This window comes from Pezoporus occidentalis, unplaced genomic scaffold, assembly GCF_034315485.1.
Source record: "Pezoporus occidentalis ecotype Australia unplaced genomic scaffold, CSIRO_AGI_Poc_V1 ctg11, whole genome shotgun sequence".
Lineage (NCBI taxonomy): Eukaryota > Metazoa > Chordata > Aves > Psittaciformes > Psittacidae > Pezoporus > Pezoporus occidentalis.
In genome coordinates, this window is record NW_026912886.1 from 734,501 (window position 1) to 755,726 (window position 21,226).

Below are 21,226 nucleotides of genomic sequence, written 5' to 3' on the forward strand. Positions count from 1 at the left end.
TACATTGCAACTATTGACTGCAGGGAACCAAACCAGTGCTACATGAAATGACCCATACTGGTCACACAAGATCATGTTCAGACTTGCCCTAGTTAGAAAGTTTGTACGATTTTTGCCAGGCTCATTAAATGAGTGATGAATCTGTGAGGGATCCAATTCTGCTCTACTTTAAAAGTTTACAGATCAAATCAGTACTATGGATGTGAGTCTCAGGTAACATACAGATCATGTCTCTCTCCCACAGTATCTTGCTCAGATTAGCTAGCATAATAAAATGACAATTACAGAAATTCCACAGAAATTCCCCAAGAAACTAAATTGTACCTGACAGCCCAACTCTGATAGACTAGGAAGGTGGCACTGATGATACAATAGCTCATCAGCTGCTGTATAGAGAGATAGACTAAGGCAAGGGAGGGCAGTTATCTTGACAAGCATTTTACAAAGACTCTCAAGAGACACATAACTAAGGGTAAAAGGCTATGTCCCCAGATATTGACATGGACAGAAGTTTGCATCACATAATTCTGACAGGAAACAACTATCATCAAGCTAAAAGCATACAACATACCAGCAGAAGAATGGCTTAACCAAATTCATGGGGAAAATGGGTTTTAGAGGGGAGATGTGTCAGTGAACACTGACCTCCCTAATCATTCACATACCCTTAGTTTGTATTGGCTTGATTTATACCATTCCTATCCTAATGTCTGTGGTGTCTGACAGTTGATGGGACCTTGACATTATCTTCATATTTTTAACTACACTGCTAAGCAAACAGCAATTGCAAAATCTCAGCTTAATATTATCACTGCTAAATGTTATGAGGATAAGAACAATTCTTTCTCTTCCATTTCACACTGTTGCAAAAGGAGTGTGCTAAGTAAAACACAAACCAAAAATATCTGCATTTCTAAACTAGGCAAATGTGGAACAGCTAACACTGGCACTGTCAAATATGGACTACACCCACCCAGCTAAATGAGAGTTGCCATTGCCAGTGCTATAGTTAAAAGCAAAGCTCTGCCATGATTTAGTAGAGGTCTGCCTCCCTGGAGATACTTCTTAACTGATTCATTCAGGCTTGAGCAGTTTGCTTGAGCAAACACAAATCTAGGTCATGAGACTGTCACAGTCTAAAAGCCTAAATGTGTACATGCTAGTATAGGCAAGCCTACAGATTTTTAATACTCGATTAACCTTGTAAGAAAATCCAGTGGGACAGAAGTTCTCTATTGTCTTCAGTCCTCCCACGACCTACGTACTGGCACAGGGTACCAGCAAAACAGGACACATTACATTTTCAGTTGTTCACAATGTTTGAATATCTAATTCGACTGCAGCATATCAAATACTTGTTTAGTGAGTCCACTAAAGGTGGCTGGTAAAAACTCCTCAAGCACAGGACACTCAAAAATACAAATCACACTTGTAAACACTGGGCTGGAAGCTGTGTCTTGCCAGTATGCTCAGAAGGGAGCAGTACGTACTCCTATGGTGGTCAGAAAGGAAAGACACCCTGCATTTCTACCTGATTAGCTCAAAGAGAAAGGCAACAGCAGTAACCCAATAGACTACAAGTTGATGTTCTAAATGGGCAATGAGTACAAAGATACCAGCTTAGGGGAGACCAAAAGTAGCCTGACAACCTCACGCACCAGATGCTGTCTGGGGTGGCTAGCCAGAACTCTTGAAGCTAGAACAAATAAGCAAAAAAAGTATAATCCTTCCTTCCCTCAGTTATAATACAAGGAACTCACACTGTACAGAATAAGCCATTGCTCATTCTCTGTTTCTGAATGTGCATGGACAATTAAAATACAAGACCTCTGCCCCAGGAAAAGCCCTACCCCACCTCAATGCCTGTATATGCACACCACACATCTCATAAGCAAGTTTACAGTTAAAACCTTCAAGAAGCTCAGGAAAAATACACAACATTTATCTGTAGCATGAGATACTGAATCTTAAAAACAAACCTCTTGAAAAAACACAGTTAAATGAAGGTGAACTAGTGCAAGCTTCCAATGGCTACTGTGAAAGCAGGCTTTAATCATTAGTAAGCATGTATCTTGCCATTCTCAGTTCACACATTATAGTTGTACAGGAACAGCAGCTATTTTGCTAAGAACCCAGCAAGGAAGTACCCTCAAGCACAGTTATGCAAGAGACCAGAATATTTGAGTGTAATTAGGAGAGGTTTATAGGACAGTCAGCTTATTAGCAATTCAACTGCAGCTTGCTTTTTAAGTCAAAAGGCATATTTACAAACTATCTTGCTTGAACGCATCTTCAGAAGGAAGTATTAATTACGAGGGACTACAAGAGGAATGTCATTGTTCCAAACAGAGCTGGAACAGCTTTGAGATAACAGAAGCAAAGAGCTTGGCTGGAACTACTTGTAGCATAGAAATCATTAGCCTCAGGAGCAGGAGTCTCCGATACTGCAGTCAATGACAGAACTCTGAAGAGGCCTTCCAGGCTTTTGTTCTTATTTTGCAAGAACACTGCAGGAAAAAAGCTGAAAACAGGAAACATGAGTTTCTGTAGAAATCAGAAGTGAATCTACATCTTTTTGCTAGGTTCCTCTCCAAATGAAGCATTTCCATTGTAGAGGTGAGCTCTTTTAAGAGAGCACTTGGGAGGATGGCAATAAAGATGTTTGCAGGTTCTAGGAGAATAATTAAAACAGTATCTGAGATACAGAAAACCTTTTTCTTTGGTGGAGTTTGGGTTTTTTGTTGCTGGGGGGGTGGGCATTGGTTGATTGTGGGGTTGGTTGCTTGTTTTGAGGGGGTTGCTTGGTGTTGATGCTGGTTTTGGGTTTGCTTTTTTTGAGGGGCCTGCTTTACCTTTTAAAACTGAAGATAACCGCTTGCAAGGTTAATCTAGATCCATCAGAAGAGCTGCAGTTGCTTACAGTGGGATATATACTTATACAGATTCACACATATTTTCTGATTTCCAGTAATTTAAGAGCACATCAATTAATTATAGGTTGAGAAGAATAGACAAAGATTCAAAATTCTTTCTTTTCTTTTCTGGAAGAGTTAAGCTGATACAAAGCTGGTTTTCCAAAGCAGCAGATTGGTGTATTTAAAGCATTTCACCCACAGATTCTAAATCACACTCACAGCAGTAATAGGATGAACTATCAAGTGGGCTATTAAATGCAGGCTTGCACAGTTCTGCATATTCATGCTATTTTCAACTGCTGAAATGCTGTAACCTTTTGAAGGACAATTTTTAAGCTTTTATGTCTAGGTTTTCAACCTCGGAGCACACTAACTTCAATACTTTTCTTGACAGAATTAATCCAAAGCCACCACTCAAAGTTCTGAACTCTGCCTGCCATTCCTGGCAACCACCCCAAAGCAGGATGTAATAAACCACTCAGAGTTGTTAATTTTGTCATTAAAGGACACATCAGAATATGCTCTCTTGAGTTCACCTGCTGTGCTCTAAAGATGACTCTGCATTTCCTTTATTTTGTTTTTAAAGTGACATGCATAGGCAGAGTTTACAATACTCCATGAGTTTTGCACCATAATATACTCTGCCTATGCAAAAGAAAATCAAGTAATCTTTTTCTTCAGGTACTGTTAATCTCTAGATAATATGTCATAGTAAATCATACAAGAGTTCTTTTGCTTTTCTTCCACGCTCCTGATCATCACCTCACTCTGCCCTGGAATTTTTTCATCCTTTTCTTTAAGGAGAAGAGCAGTCAATAGTTACTTTATACATACTCTATTCGATTACCTGCTACTGGAATCACTGAAATAAATCTATATTGATAATTTTAATCAGCATTATCATCCAGAATTAGATGGGGTAAACAAATCTTCAGAAACAACTTAGCTACGCAGAACAAGAAAATTAGTAAGGCTTGAGTAAAATTACTTTTTTGCCAGTCCTGTCATAGGGTTTAGGTAGGATAGCTCTCACAGATTTGATCTGAAATGGTGGACTTTATAGGCTCTGAAACTGCTTTTGAACTATTTATCTCAATAATCAGTTCATCCAATAATTTGAAACAGTTCACTGAAATAGAAAGTGAGGCAGAAAAAGTAAACCTTTATAAATGTTATTTGAACTAATGCAACTGTAGTCTAGCCAGTTAGCACTCCACTATTTAAGCAAGCCCCGAAGAACCTGTAGGAGTACTACACAGAACTGGCAGTCCACAGAACTGACCACCAAACCATCATCTGCACAATGAACCTTATCTGCTTGTCCAGAATCTTCACAAACCGAGGATGAAGGCAGAGGGATTCCTGACTTGGAAAACCATTATTTCTTGCAGGCCCATTCAGAAACTGGATGTTTAGTAAAGCTCTCAGTCACTTAGCAAAACTTTAGGTTGACAGCTTAAAGACTGATTGTCATTTATATTAAGCAAAGCATGGCAAAGCAGGTCTCAGACAGAAAATCATAGCTACTCTTCAGGCAAGCTAACTCAGATTTTCTCTGAGTACATGGAATGCACCAAAATTCATCCTATTTTAAAACAGCCATACACAGAAAGATGAAGTGCACTTTAGAGATGTATGGTTCAATATAAATCCAAGTGCTTGAGCTACCACTTTTATTTAAACCTTCAGTATCTATGGAGCTTGTCAGGAATAATCACTGTCATGGAAAGTATTAATCTCCATAGTGTCTTTTGTCCTAAGACTGTGATTAAAAAACAAAAACTCAAAACAAACCAAACAAAATCAAATAAAAAGGCAGCTAAGGGGATACTGAGAGCTTTCTGTCTGTCCATCTCACCAGGATAAGTCCAGAACTTGTCCTATCAGTACAAACTCTGCCCATCCCAAATTCTCAGCACGCAACCTAACACTGACTTCCATAATATGCTATGTCTGTATAAATACCAGGTACTGATGCTTCCCATGTTCTTGTTATCTCCTGCCATTATGTGCCTTTTGCAGAGGTCATATACAGTATTTATAATAGTAAAACATTACATCAATTAAAACATTATAACATTATTATTACAGTTACAATAATAAACATTGGTTGAAAATTAAAGCAAAGAGTATTCTGCTGATAGCACACTATGAGAAGCCGACACATAGAAACTAAAAAATAGGTAACTGTGTGCAGTAAAGGAAAATCTCCAAGGTAAATATGATATGGTCATTCAAGAAGCTACTACACACTAATACAAGAATAAATAAAATTATAATGAAGAATCAGAGAGTATTAGAAAGCATATAAGGTGCCATATGGTACACTCAACTATGAAAGTATTAAATTACTAATGTTTCTAATGCGTTAGGTATTTGATTCTCTGACCTGTACACATAACATTTTATTATTTTTCCTGTATTATTTAGGATCCTCTTACTGTGACTAACATCAGCATCATTGCTATATATAACATCAAGTATTATTGCCATTTTTTCCACAAGTATCAGACATTTTAGACTTAAACTTGTATAACCAGAACTCTGCTGCCACCATGGACATCTCTCCTTGAAACAAAATGAAGCACAGAACAACAGAAAACATAAGTTAAATCACCCAGGTGACACTAAGCCAAAATTAGGGTAAGACAAAAAAAAGCCTGAAGGTAAAAACTGCAAGAGAATCAACATCAACCTAAAACCAAGCTGGCAGCAGTACTTTTAACAGAATTTGTTGCAAGCAAAGTAATTCCCTGTTGGATTCCTAATGTGAACCACAGAACATATGGTTATGGGCCTGGAGTCAAAATGGCAAAGAGCCACCAAGTGCTTCCCACAGATACTTCTCAGACTTGGAGACACGTTTCTGGTGTCATTTACACAGCATTACCAGTGCTGAAATTTAACATGAATTGCTACCTGCAAAAACAATTGGACAAGAATGGTGACCCCTGACTCAAACCAATGCAACTTTTTTCTGCACAGGATGTTATTGAAGGACCTCAGACAGAAGTCATAGCATGGAGTCTTTGGTACAAAAGGTACATGACAATTCACTGTAAAGGAGTGGCTAAAAAGACACTTGCAGAAACAAGCGTCAGAAGACATCAAGTGAACAACGTAAGCTATTACATGAGATTCCTCTCTGTGCCTTTCAATACTGCTTGTTGAAAGTTCAACGAAAGGCAGGTTGTCTGGGATCAAATGGTCAAGCAAGTCCACCAGGACAATTCACTAATTGCATTTCTCCAACATTTGCTTTACTTAGCTGTGTCCACTGGAATTAGCCCACAGGTTGCTGACCTCATTCTTGACACAAAGTGTAGGATGTCAGAAGCCACGTCACTGCATACTTTGTTTAAGGTCAATTAGAATACCTGTGGTATGTCAAGTGTTTTTCAAAACCTGAGCTATGACTCTCATTCCCCCACAGCAATCAGTCTAAATCAGGTTTCAAGAAAATAAGTACAAAAAAGAAATAAGAGGAAATAAAGGAAATCCATATCAAGACAAACAGGTTTTTTTTTTTATCAGCATCATGTTTTTTGCCTACTAGCACTTCTCGAAAACTCAAAGCTAATCCCTTCTTTAAAGTGATTAGATAATCTAAATTATAATTAATTCAGTTATGTTTCTACCTGTATGTAAATACTCTGGTCTCAATCCCACCTACTGTAGTAACATCCAGACAGTTTTTGCCCACAAGGAATCACAATCTGGAATCAAGATGAGATTAATGCAATTTCTGCATAAATCATCATTCTTCATCAATTTTCATGTCATGGTTTACAGTAAAAATCAACAAAATATTTGTATGTCAGCAAAGACAGCAATATTAATTTCATAGACAACCCTCACTAGATAGGTGACAGCCTAGAATTGTGATAATATCATCATACCCTGGCAAATGCTGGGGAAGTATATGCAACAGTTTATACGAAGTCTACAACTCAAAATGATGCATTTTTCATATTTCAAATCTAAACACAGCAGAAGAAACAGGGAACAGCTGGTCAAAAGAACTCTGAGTAAAACACACAGAGAGGCGAAAAACAAGCGCTATACCAACAGGCTGCAGAAGCTCAGGTACTACCAGAATCACTGACACTAATGAGAACAGAAAAGCTGAGCAAGGACAGTTCACTTGCCCCTGTCAAATCAACATCTCAGTCACAGCCACAAACCGTGAACACAGAGCATGATACATTAGAGTGAATGTTTCAAGCAAGCACCACAGCATTCATCTCACTCCAGCTTTAAGAGCACTCCATACACCCAAGGCAAAAATCTCACTACCGGATAAGGAAGGAAACTACAAGTTAGGGTACACCTTAGGAAAATTTGTGAACAGGCTTAAGCTTGGGAAAAACCTGAATCTACAAAAAGACCAGGATTGAACTCCAAAGTAGCTGCTACTCCTACAATAAAGGAAGAGCTCATAAAACACTGAACTTTTATCAGAGTGTAACAGTGCACAAACATCACATGTCAATTAGATTACACTTAGCCTAGCACACTGCCAACTGTGTGCTAATCTAAGGTCAAACCTCCTACATCAAATGTGCTCAGAAAGGCACTCTGGCAGTACCTTACTGAAAAGCTCAACTCAACTTGACAGACTTCAACTGGTTAAGCCTGAATTCAGACATATCATTTTTCTTAGCAAAGCCTATTTCAAGCTGTACCTAAAAGACTGGATGATTCTTGCATCTTGTAGCTATTAGCTCTTGTAAGCATCCTAAAATGCATTACTTGCACAGAGCAGGAATATACTAGATATGTGCTATATATGGAAGAACATACCACCACCATTTGCCATGTACACAAAAAGACAAGAGGGCAATAAAAAAAGGAGAGATTATTTTTCAAGCGCAGGTAGGAAAAAAATAACCTGTCATTGTCAATGTTCATGTTGATTACAGCAAGCAGCAAAAGGGAAATCAACCTGAGACACAGTTTACAACTACAGGTACTATGCCTACCTAAAGACATGACGTAGGTTCCAGCTAGGGCCTCTTTTCAGATCAGCCTTTGACAGTTATCATTTTGGCTACCTAGGAGACACTCACCAAGCAGCCCTCTCCAAGACTAAATTAATGGCTCTTCAGGTGAGTATCAGAGGAGTATCCTAAAACATAGTCACAAGCATTTGAAGTGGTTCTCCAATTCAAGCAACTGAGCTAAATCAGGAACAGACACTGCCTTATTCTCCCTGCAGGGTTCCTACCTGCAAAGAGATTTTCCATTAAAAAAAGGTAAGGAAGGCTAGAATAAGTAGGGCAACAAGACTTCTCACTTGGAAATTTCACAGATTCACCAGTGGCTCTGAATATATAGTCTGAAAATACTTCTTCCCCAGACCATACCCTTAAAGGGAAAAAAATCTCAACAAAATGACTTTACAGTAACTGATTGAAAAGACTTAACTGCTCAACATGTCTTGTTCTCCCCAGTATATTACAACTCATGTCTCTCACTTGCTGGCTTCAGAGGAGAGCTCAGCATTCATTTCTGCAGACAACAATCACACTGCCAAATAGATTTATTTTCATGTACTTGCTAGGGTGTTCCCAGCTCTCACTCCTGTGCCAAAACTTCCATTTTTACTGCCGACTTCCATAGTGAGTTTCAGGCACTTCCGGAATCAAATCCAAGAAAGATAAGACAGAAAATAAAACAAGACTTGGATAAATATCAACACCAGGGACAGCTGTACAGGGAGCATTCATTCTTTCCATCGCAGTGAAAATTCTCTCCAGCTCGAAGTAGCTATAGAATCATGGAATTCTGTTTGTCATGAGATGTAGGCTTAACTTGCCCCCTAGCAAACAGGCCTTGTCTAGAACCAGCACTTCTGAGAAACAGAAGACTGTTCACAAAGGTCCTGATGTCATACATTAAATTTTCTGTTTATTTTTGTTTAAGTGTTTACTTGAGTTTTGAAAACAATTCCTGGCATAAAGGAACAATAAACTCGACAGAATCCCTAAATCTAAGCTTCTATTAACCCTGTGAAAATTCAACAGTTATAAACCTTATTTAAAACTGGAATATGTTATAACGTCATCTCCCTAACTTTACACAGTAAAAACACAAGCAGAGGTGTACTTCTAAATAGAAATCCATACCCATCTTTATCTGATCTCATCAAGGTTATCCTCTTCAGCACAAAGTGCAAAACGTGCTATTTCTGTGGCAGCAACAAAGGACAATATAAATGAACAAAACATTATACCAATACTTAAAAGAGAACTTTAAACTATTTTGGTACCTGTTACCACCTGAAAGGTAACAAATAAACCACAACTGTAGAAACACATAGCCTAGTCATAATCAAACTATCAAAGAACTGAGCTTATTTTTTAAAAAACATACATGTTAACAGAAAGGTACTAAAGTGACTGACACTGTAAATAACATGTTTAATAATATACCAATTCTCAATTTTAGATGTACCGCTTTGCTTTGATATACTATTTATGTGTTTAGATTTGTGCATACAAACACACTGTTACATAACTACAGCATATTTGTGGGTGTATGTATGACACAAGCATGTGCACACATACATCCCTAAAAATCATCACGGCTTTTCAGCATTGCATACCACTGAGAAAGTTGAGAAGGGACGGAAGGGAATTCACAATTCCCTAATACATTGTCCAGTGCAATGAGCACACTCAAGGTCAAAGACCTCCTCCTTCTCTTCCTCCCTCCCTCTACTATTATCACTGATTTAGTGGCTGACAGCTTTAGCTGTAAATTTAAGACCTCGACAACATGCACTGAGCATTTAAAATATATCCTCCTTACGGTTACTGCAACCTCAGCATCGTTCATCAACTCCAGTTACAACAGAATGCTCACTCGGTTGCTCATACTGAATTATATATTTACAGACAGATTAATAATGCAATATATCAAAAATCTGAAGTAATTCTATGCATGGACTAGCAGCAGAAGGATACAGAGAAAATACTCAATGGAAAAGTTTGAAATAGAATATACCAGTATAATAGCTGGTAGTAGTGGCATTACCCCACCATTTTATTTTGGAGGGGCAGGGCAGGACTTTTACACAGTTAACAGAAGAAACACCACAAAATCGCTGCTTTTTACAAGCTATTTATCTAAACATATTTAGAATTAAGCATTGTGCTAAATCTTTTATTATGTACCTGAATGATGTACAGCATTCACTCAGTGCTACACAATTTAAATCTACACTAGAATTCTTATCCATGAACATGAGTTTAACTGACCTCCTTTTTCAACGTTCCACATCACTCTTACAGAAATGCTCCCTTATAGGGAAGAGTCCTTATATTATATTCTATTTTATTTGCTTATGCAACTCAAATCTTTTCCTTCTTACATGTACTTTCTGCAACAACTAGGCAAGACAGGAGTGAAATATTGGCTTATGTAACACTTTCCCAGCCTACTACAACCTGATCCCACACCACTATTGCCCAATGCACTCCATATTTAGTATTAAAACATCAAATAGATTTTTTCACAGTTCCATTTACATCCTCTTTTCATGGTATAAAGCATACACTTCATTCAAAATGAGGGTGAAGAAAGAACCAAAGTACTGAAATTGAATATGGAAAGTCACCAAGCAGACAGCTATTAAAACCAGGAATCTAACCAGCTTTGGCAGGAATCTCAGTCTTATTGCAGTTTCCTACTTGCTTACCATGTGCTGTGTCCCAGCTATTCACTGCAGTGCTGTTTCTTGTGGAAAGGGTACTAAAACAGCTGCTTTAAGTGCAACTTCAAAGTTTAAGTAAAACTTAACAAAACCTGAAAGAAACTCCCTGTTTAGGGTTTAGGACACCATGCAGGGAAGAAGACTCGGATGTTGCCGTTGATTTGCCTAGATCATCTTCCCCCCCCCCGAGACTCTGCTTCCCCACCTATCCCTTGAAAAGACCAGTGTTCTTCTCAGAGAACTGCTAAGCAATATACTCCAGAATAACATTCCAGGTAGATTTTCAGATTCATTCTATATTGACAAGCGAGCCACCCTATCAAAGCTGTATAAGGGCAAATTTTCTTTAACATGAAGTTTCTCATGTCTTAATATCTGAACTATTTGATGCAGAACCACCGAATCATGACAGCCAGGCGAAAGCCAGCTTCCTTGGCTAATCTGTCTTACTAAATTCCTAGTAAACACATGCCATTAACTCTCAAAAAGTCTTCTAATGAGTGGGACCTCTGCAAAGACAATCACATAACATTTAAAACCAACTGAAAGACTTTTCATAAATTCTAGCTTTTGTTTTCCTTCCAGTGTACGCATGAAAAGGGCTTGAAGCATTCCTTACTATTCATATTCTTCACTGGCACTGATTCCACTAGTGATATGGTTACCTTCTGCTACTATAGGCTATCATTCCATCAGTTAACAAGATGCCACATGAAAAGGTCACTGGAGTGACCTCTTCTTGAGTACAAGTTTAATTCTCCAACCATCCACTTACCTATACAACAGCCAGCAGCACTAACATGCTACTGACAGAAAGGAGAGAAATCGTTGTGGACTCCGTGATGCATTCCTGCATCAGGCCAGTATGAATTAATTCAAAATGTTTCCTGGGGAAATTATCCTTTCACAGTTAAGAAACCAGGAATATTCCCAGAAGCACCTGTTTCCTTTGATTAGTAGTTGTCATCAATCCAGTTCAATCAGTTGAACAGCCATACTACTGAATCAGTCTAACTGCACAAAGAGATGATACTTTTTATAAAATCTCTAAAATCAAAAGCTAATGAAGACCTTTAGCCAAGCTATTTGATACCACAAATGGTAACAGTGATCTGAGAGCAGCATCAGTGAGATGAGGAAAACAAAGACATTGCAAAAGAGGACTTAAGGCAGTGTGAAGCCTTAAAAATACAATACTTACAAGGTTCTTCCTGAGAGGCTTGATTATAAGAATGCTTTATAAATATTTACCTCTAACTGTATAACAAGAAGAACAAAACAGTGCTGCTAACCATCTAACCTTCTCAAGATTTGCACCTATTATGAAATGCGTATCCTAAATAACTACTTTTTAGTGATTTTATTTCATTTAACCTTGTCCTTAGACATATCTGATATAAACTGACATGCTGCTTTAATTATAGGATGCTTTGAAAGTTCACTAAAGACATTTTTCAAGCATGGTGAATAGCAGGACAAAATTCCATTAGTGACCTTTTAGTATTACAAGCACCATTTCCAGATGAGCAGTCAAAGCCAGAGACACATTTAGAACAGTAATGTGTACAAGGTCAAAATAACTTCAACAAATTAAGAATGTGGAGCAAGATTTATCACCATTTTGCCCGAAGTCTTGCCACTTTGAGGCATTCTCTTCTCAAAGCATTATGGTATAGAAATGGTAATGTATTTGTGAAGTATTTCCAGTAATGATTTTTCATTGTTCTTTTTGCCATCTCTCCTACATGTATTAAGATGAAACAAAGTCAAGTCATCTTCTCAGCTATTTGTTCTCATACCAATGAAAGGCATGGCCCTTTTTCCTGAGGCTTAGAGAACTCATTTATTATGGGATCATATTCTCCAGTCTCCCTGGAAACCATTTAAAAATAGTCAATAGCTGTAATGGCCAGGTTAATCTGGCTGTTAATTGCAATGTTTACTTGGAGCTTCAATATTCATGCATCACATGTATTTTTCAGCTTAATTTCTCCTTTCACATAGCCCCAGTGTATACATTTTAGGCATGCTCTAAAGAAAATATTACACTAATCTATGCAGGCAGCAGACAGAAGTTTTTAATTACTGTAGGAGGTTTTGTGTCATTATATGTGTAACAAAGAAAATCAAACAAATCCTTACCTCAAAATTAAACTTCATTTAATAAGAATTAAGCTTGTCTGAAAGTACTGCTTGACCATGTGGAACGCTTCCAGTAACCAGGTCTGTAATGCAAGATACAAACAAGTTACTTTCTTACAGTCCATTAATTCCTAGTTTTAAAGTACCTTCTATCAACACACTGGAAAGGAAGCAATTCAGAAAGTGATAAGCTCCATTTTCTCTTTGGGAGTCAGCATTTGCATTGCCAAGAAGAAAAGGTTTAAGTTCAAGAAAAAAATCAATCCAGGCTTCCAAATTACAGTTAAAAGCTCATAATAAATGAACTAGACTTTTATACAGGTCTAGTCAAGAACAAACCACTTGCAGCACAAATCCAGGTATTAATATAAATTAAACAATCACATTGACCTTGCAAAGGTCTTTATTTTGAAATTAACTGTGCTTTTCTACAGTTACGTCTCTGCATGGAATAACTTAGTAGAAAATGGTGCAGCACAAGCCTCTCCAGGCAGTTTCCCTTCACAGTGAACCCCCTGATGAGAGTATGATTGCAGAAAAGTAAAAATGGAATTAGCAAGTTTGTTTTTAAAAGATGACAAACTTTATTTCAAGGTTGTTTTGAGGAGGTGGACTTGTTCATTGGGTGGGTTTAGGCTCTGTATTTTACACCTGGTTTTCTTATTTTCCATAGGATTCTTAGGACCATTTCTTAGGTTTTAATTTAAACAAAAGCTAGTATAGTGTACAGGTTTAGTACTCAGCTCATGGGGATGGGAAAATCAGTTTGAACACTGAAAAGACTGCAATTTCTCAATTCCTCCCCCAGCCCCCACAGTGCTGTGAAATAAACACCACCTTTTTGTCAAGTATTTCAAAGTTTACAAGACTGATCACTTTTTTCTGGCACATTAATATGTTTGGAGAAAAAGAAGATGGCCAAGATCCTGCTGCTAGCTAAGGCCTGTGTATGTGCAGACTAGTTATGGAAGGCTTTTATCTCACTTTTGGATCTCTTGGAGCACTCTCTTACTGCAACCATAAAATTCAAGTTCTCATCGCCAAAAGCCACCCAAATTTGAAACTAGTTTTTGTAACAATCTAGAAGACCAGGAAGTTAAAGAATAAAGTTACACAAGTACAAAGCTACATAGCAGGGAATGCCTCTTGGAGAAAAGCCTACAGCAACAACAGAATTCCTGCACTTTTTAACCAACCAAAGCTGGCAAAAACATTTCCAATAGAATCAGTTCATCATAGGATGTTATTTCTTGTTGGTCAGAAAAGCTATTGTTTTTTTTCTTTCATTGGGCTTCTAACCAACGTCAGCTCTCTGCCAACACAACTATTAACTGCAGGTTAACAGATTTACTGCAGCCTAGAGTAAATGCAGTTTGCATTAGGACAATCATTTTAGCATCTAATGGATCATCTGCACCTCCATTAAAAATCAGCATTCTAGTAGGTAGTTACTTTGAAATTTAGACCCTTAATTAACACTCATTAAGCTTTTCAACACCTCCCAAGTCTCCAGTAATGCATAAAGAATGTACAATTAAATGTAATGAAAAGGCGTGCCACCAGCCTGCACCTTGTGGATTTTCTGCTAAAATCTAAGGTCAGGATAAAAGCAAATTCAGTGTACAGAACATCAGCATATCTAATGCATTCCCTTGGGCAGCCATACCAGTGTATAAGGGATTTATCCGTCATGCAAGTATTTGTATTACAGTAACATGCCAAAATCCTGTTCAGTACAGCCCATAAATTCATCAGCTACCCTATTTTCTGGAAGCCACTACTCACTGCTTCATACTTGCACATGTTTTAACTTTTTAAGATTTGTTTCAGATGCAATTGTGAAGTATTTGAATTCACAACTCAAATTCAATTCAAATTGATACATTTGTAAAGTATTCACAATTTGCAATTGTGAAGTATTTCTAGTTGTATTCACTTGAAACACTGATACCTTTCTTCCTTTTCGGTCCTTTGTTAACAACCACACCAGAAACCCTTTCGAACCCCCAAATTCTGAGAGCACCAAGTACTGCTGGAGCTGGAAGCATCTTCACCTCTACTCAGAGCTTTCACCAGTTGAGGCTGACACTTACCAGGCTTGTATCAAAAGTGAATGTCTGAAAAACATACCACATTCTACGGGACAAAAACCCAATGTAGCAGAGAATGAAGTGACCATCCCAGTATTGCTTCCTTCTAGTTACACCTGACAAAGGTCTCCAAATAAGTTTTCCAATTCAACACATGTTGCTCATTTACCGTCACTATGATTTAAATGAGTGAGAAACTGCTCTGAAATCTGCTGTTGATGCACTTCTGTAACAGAGCTGTTGCTTAAAAAAAAAGAATAAAAATAAAAATCAGCTTGTTTTCAAGCTGTAAACCAAATATGGTGAAACAGAAATTAATTTTTCTGTAGTTTATCAGGAGGGTCTATCTACTCAAGTTAATCAGAGATGTGACTGGAAATGAAGCAGGTGAGGGAACAGCTCTCATTAACATTTTACATCAAGGAATGCAACAGAACAAAGCATTTGCATACACCACCAGAGCAACCCGATGAGTAGAATACCATGTTTCAAAATTCAAACTTCATTTAAAAAGTAGATTTTCAGTTATATGAGTATTTAACAGTGGAAAAATTGACATAGCCTGTGGATTCAGAGAAAAACAAAAACTTATACTATGTTATAAGACTACCTTGAACAAATGCAACTGTGGAAAGAACGATCCTTTTTCAAGTGGGTTAGTTACTGCTGAAGTAGCCATATATTTTTTTTACTTACCAATTGGAGCTAAAAGAGAACCTAAAAACTGCTCATCACTGTTTGTTTGTTCTATTGTCCTCACTTCCTGGAATGCAGTCAGAACTAGAACTCGACTGCCCTAAAGCTCAGTCAGCAAATCAGAGCCCTGAATCCTGGATTTGTTTACAGCATGAGCCTCCTTGCTAATACCCTGAACGTATTGTAAAGTGGGAACAATGAGTGCATAAAGCCCCTAATTCTGGAAGTTTACACAAAATTCAACAGGGCTTTCTGAAAATCTGGAGTATTTTTTAGCATAAGCGTCCTCCCCCCCCCCCCCCTTTTTTTTTTTTTTTTTTAGCTGCAGCTACATTTCTCCGAAGCGGTTTTGGTACAAATGCTAGTGATGTTTTGGGTTGCCCCCCCCCCCACCACTGTTGTTAGCCAAGCACTGCTGTAAAAAAAAAAGGAAAAGTTATTCAATTATGAGGCCAAAGCCACCATTATTCCTGCAGCCAGGTTGCAACTACTGATTTTTCCAGTTTTAGGCATGGCACTACCTGGAAACCAGCAAGCTTTTCTAGCTGCAGGAGACCAACAGAAGAACACTGCATATAAACCCAGAAATTCTGCATTTAGTTCCATCACATCTAACTTGCTCAACCATACAAAACAGCTGCACACTTTATCAGTATCCTTACTACTTTTGAAGGATTAAGAAGGAAACAAAGGGGGGAAAATGACCAATAAGCACCCTTTACCCCATAATGGCTACTGCAGGTAAATCAGTTTTTCATAGAATGAAATGAAACACCAAATTTTACAATTTTAATTAACTTTTTTTTTTTAACCAGCAAAGTATTACAGGAGACATTCATGATAGCAAGAAATTCATTTAAGAAAGCAGAACCGATACTCATCATCATCTCTTGCCCTTCCAACCCACTAGACACATAAAACCTATCATTAATACTCTTAAGTTTGAGAAACTTCTTCTATCAGATGTTAATACAGATTGTCCCACTCTCCCTAGCTTAGAGGCCACTAAACTTGTCTCCACTCCAAACCTTCCAACACTTCGGGGTCTTTTTGCCTGACATCTTTGACTTCAACCAGATTAACTGTTCAAAATTACCCATCCAACCTGCTCTTTACTGATAATAACCATCAACATACACAACATAATCTACTGCTGTGTCAGATACTTCATAAGTGATCAGAATTCACCTACTGAACAAGGTATTCAGCCTGTAGGCAAATTTCACTATCCCCCAGGTGAAACAACACTCTCAAATACAATTCTCCCCTTAAACTTCACAACTTTAAAGGAATAATGTTTAGTTCCTAGTTGTATGAACATGGTGCTTCATTGTGAGCCTAAGCATTCAAGCTAGACTTTTTTCCTCTGTACCTGACAGATGGCAGCAGCTCAGCCCTACAGCTGTCTGCCAAGACTCAGCTTTCAACCTCTAAGGACTACTGCTTCACTCTGTTAGATCTTAACAATGTTTTTCAGCTTTTCTTTGCCAATCTTTACAGCATCCTGCACATATGTGATGATAGTTTTGAGGAGGACTGAAAAGGCACAAGTAAATTCTGCAACACAAGAGAAAAACATGGCATTAATTTTTATCCTACTGTTATTAACTCCTGTGTTTTCATTAATTTGAAGTTTTGGTCAGGCAAATACTACTTTGCCCCTGTCCAGGGCTCTTCAAGAGCAGTAGAATGTTTTTCGTAATGGAGAGTTATTACTGAAACTTTATTCTAAACTCTTCTTATATATTATAATATCACATTATTGTATCACCCCTGCCAAATGAATCTGCTTATCACTTAATATTTTGAGCTTCCTCTCTTAAGCTATAAAAAAAGGTTCCAATTTTGTTGTCTAGTAGAAAGACAAAATCTTGTTTCATGTAGATTGTTATTCCTTTTAAGGTAGGCAAAGTTAGCTAAAAGTTAATTGGTAACTTCTCTCAGTTTTTATTACTATTATTACTATAGAAATAGCTGCAGCAAATACCACATTCAGTCATGCTTGGTAAGTTGTTTGAAACATGTCTGCCCAGAACAATATGTAATCCTGGCATAAAATGACAATGCCTTACCTTTGATGACAGAAAGTAAGTTTGACTGATTCACAAGGGGGATTGGAAGCCCAAGACAGTTATGCTTTACTGCCCCTCTAAGAAACCACATATTAGAAAGGTGCCACCTGTCAAATACACTTACTCTTCTGTCATGATGTGAATGACAATCCCCCCCCGAGTACTACTACAGGAAGCATCCAGAAAATGACAAATATGAATCACTACTAAGTATGCCAGACTTGCAATGTCTGCAAGGAGTTAACTACAGCCATCATCAATGGTTCTTCATTTATAATAAAATCTCTGGGTCTAGATTTGAGCAGAGAATATAGTCATTTTACAAGACAGCTAAACACATAATTTTCAACCATGTGATACAATACATAGTAATTGAAAATGACAAGTAATGATGTGAAATAACAGGTATTCAAAAATGAGTACATGACACTTTCCTCAGCAGGGTACCATTCACACTAACTGTAATTTCTGGACTTTGTACGATTTTGGAATCTACACTAGCATTATCCTTTATTTCCAACCAGACAATCTGTAAACAGTTTAACAAATGTAAACAAGACATTAAGCCAATTCTTCATGAGAACAGAAACTATCTTAGAACAGCTGCAGTTCTCCGCTGCATAATAACACCTGAGCGGTGAACAAAACTCCATAGTATCACAAAAGAATTCCTCAGCATAAGGACCATCTTCTTCCCCTGCTATGATGCTATGCACTCATAATACCCAAATACATACTTGCACTCAGGTCAAAATTAATCTGATTTCTCATCTGTTTATGTGACATACATTACAGCATCAATAATTTAGCAATCCATTGCAAAGATGCACTGTTTCAGTGGAAGCTATTAAACCTCAGCAGTTCTATGGCAACATAAATAAACAATAGTATATTTGCATGATCTTTATGAAAAAGTGTGAATTCAGCTGTCATTACTAAATACAATTAAAAACATTAAAAAAAGAAAAGGAAGTCATGAATCACTCAGGACTCAAGCAGTTCTCCTAAATAGGCTTTTTTACTGCATGTTCACATTTTCTTTCAAGCTATTAATCCAAGCAAGGTGTATCAATAGAACACTGCCCCGCTCCTGATCCCTAGTCAAGCATATTTAATCTTCATTTTCACCAGGAAAAAAACAAAAAACATCACAATAAGGCTGGGCTTGCAGTTGGATCAAAACAGAATTTACAGCATAATGCAATTCAGAAAATATCTGAAGTCTTTGGTAATTAAAATGACTGCCCATCACAATGCTTAGCCTTTCTGTTTCTTCTTAAAAAGTTAAAGAAAAGACATTAACATTCTAACCAGCTTGCCTATGTGCTTGGTAGACTTTAACCCCAGATCCAGATCTTATATTAAAATCCCCACAAGAATGGTAACAAAGGTGGCTGGTTCCAAGTACTGACAGTTAAGCTAACTGAAACAAAAGATTACTGCATTGCCAATATTAATTTCAATGTCACTTTTGTAAGATACTACAAGGTTATAACCAAATTATGAGGTTTTCTAATGTGAACACTTCCATCTTGAAGGATGACATGAAATTCACATACATTTTGGCTAAGCATCTGCAAATGAAGTCATCAGCAATGAGAGTGCTAGTTTTAGGGGTTGCAATTCCACGTCCAGGGTGTGTGTATCAGCTGAATAATCAATAAAAGTAACTTTTCAATGGACAGGTAAAAGAGAAAAAACACAAGAAAAATACCACAAGATTTTTGTTGTTGGCACAATTTCTTCACAGTATGTTACCAAGACAGGACACCTGCCATTCTAATGGTGTAATTCTCAAGCTGTCTATATTTAGCATAAAAATTTGCCAGCTAAATCTGTTCACAGCAGAACTACAGTCCATTTACACTGTGGTAGACAAAGCAGACAATTTACTCCTGTGGCATGACTAACAGGACATGTGCCAGCTTTCCAAATATATTCCTCGAAAGCTGGGCTGCTCTATATTTGCACCCAAAGGGTCAGTATAGTAACGGTACAGACTACAGATACAAAGTGTTAAAAATCCACTTTCAACAGAAATATAACTTGGATTTTTATTTTTATAGCATCACCACTGTTTTAGCAGACTGAAGAAATGTTCTTTTAAAGAGCAGTGGTTTATAAAATTTCCTTCTCTTCAGACCTGACAGTAACAAACATTCCAAACCACAAATATACTGAATATCTGAGGTTCACATTAGCATATATTTTTATTCTGTTTGGAAAGAGAAATTCTTTTGAACTCAAACCAGAATGATGCAAACTCAACAAAACCAGTGTGTCTTTTTATTAGTATGCCAACAAACCTTAGAGGTACCATCTTGTCCAGTCTGTGTGCATTACAGAAAATCTTAGACCTTCTCAGAATGAAAGCTGGTTATCAAAGAAAATGCAACTGCACTGAGATGCAAAGATAAATGTTTCAGGGCCGATACTACTACATACACACACCCCCTATGTGCCTATAAGATATTACTTCCGATATGCAAACACACACAGAGCTCCTTACAGAGCTTGTGATAGCTTTAGCTATGTCTTCACACTATACCCCACCACATAGGCTCAGCACACCCAGCATTTCCAATACAGTCAAGGCTAGAAGTTTCCAACAAGAGGAAGTCTATTGCACCTGAGGCAAACCCCAGCCTGAAAAACCCAGTCAGCAGTTAGGAAAACACACAACTCTAGAACACCTTGCTTAAGCCCCAAGGGGAACGTGGAGAAAATCCAGAGAAACCTTCCTGGGGTAGGCAAGTCTTTAAAGTAGTCACCAGAAAGTGTATCTACTGTTTCTCCTACTTCAAAACAAAAGTTTCAGGTTGATTTGCCAATGATTGTAACTTCTTACTTTGAAAAGCTCGTATTATAAACCAGAGAGATAAAGTCCCACTGTATTTTGCGTCATAGTGCAGTGTAAGAATACTCCAATCTCTATTCACATGACAGATTTCTAGAAAAAAAAGTCAGACACAACTTTGATTTCTTCTTACTAGAATACTGTATTCATGTAAATATTTTGTGTTTAGGAAATTTCACAGTTAAAATTCCACAAACATCATTTTAGCTATCACTCAGCTGTTGAACATGTAGTCATTGACATGAAGTCAAGTGCTTCATTTTGCAGTACTGCAAAAAATATAGCAAGATATACCAAGCTGCTAACAAAATCCACAGACGTGCTTCAATTCATGACTCCAAAATTGGCTCATTTTAATTTCTCTATTCCACTCTTGCACTCCATAAAGCTATTCTTAAAATCTCAATTCCTTCATAAAAAATAAAACCTGATACAGCATGCCCGATCTTCAGACTTCAGACAGCTTGAGATTCAATTTTCCTCCTCAAAAAAATAGGTATCCTGGGCTGCATCAAAAGGAGCGTGACCAGCAGGTCGAAGGAGGTGATCCTGACCCTCTACTCTGCTCTTGTGAGACCTCACCTGGAGCATTGTGTGCAGTTCTGGTGTCCTCAGCATAAAAAGGACATGGAACTGTTGAAACAAATCCAGAGGAGGGCCACAAGGATGATCAGGGGACTGGAGCACCTCCCATATGAAGATAGGCTGAGAAAGTTGGGGCTGTTCAGCCTGAAGAA

The 21,226-nt window shown here is 37.7% G+C and overlaps 1 protein-coding gene across 1 annotated transcript in view; it reads right to left on the bottom strand.

Annotated features, from left to right (window-relative positions):
• TLN2 (talin 2) overlaps nucleotides 1-21,226 on the bottom strand; it is a 149,330-nt gene that overhangs the window by 90,748 nt on the left and 37,356 nt on the right. Inside the window, exon 3 of the mRNA XM_062626283.1 lies at nucleotides 12,775-12,857. The gene's annotated coding sequence lies outside the window, so the exon portion shown is untranslated. The remainder of the gene's footprint in view (nucleotides 1-12,774; nucleotides 12,858-21,226) is intronic.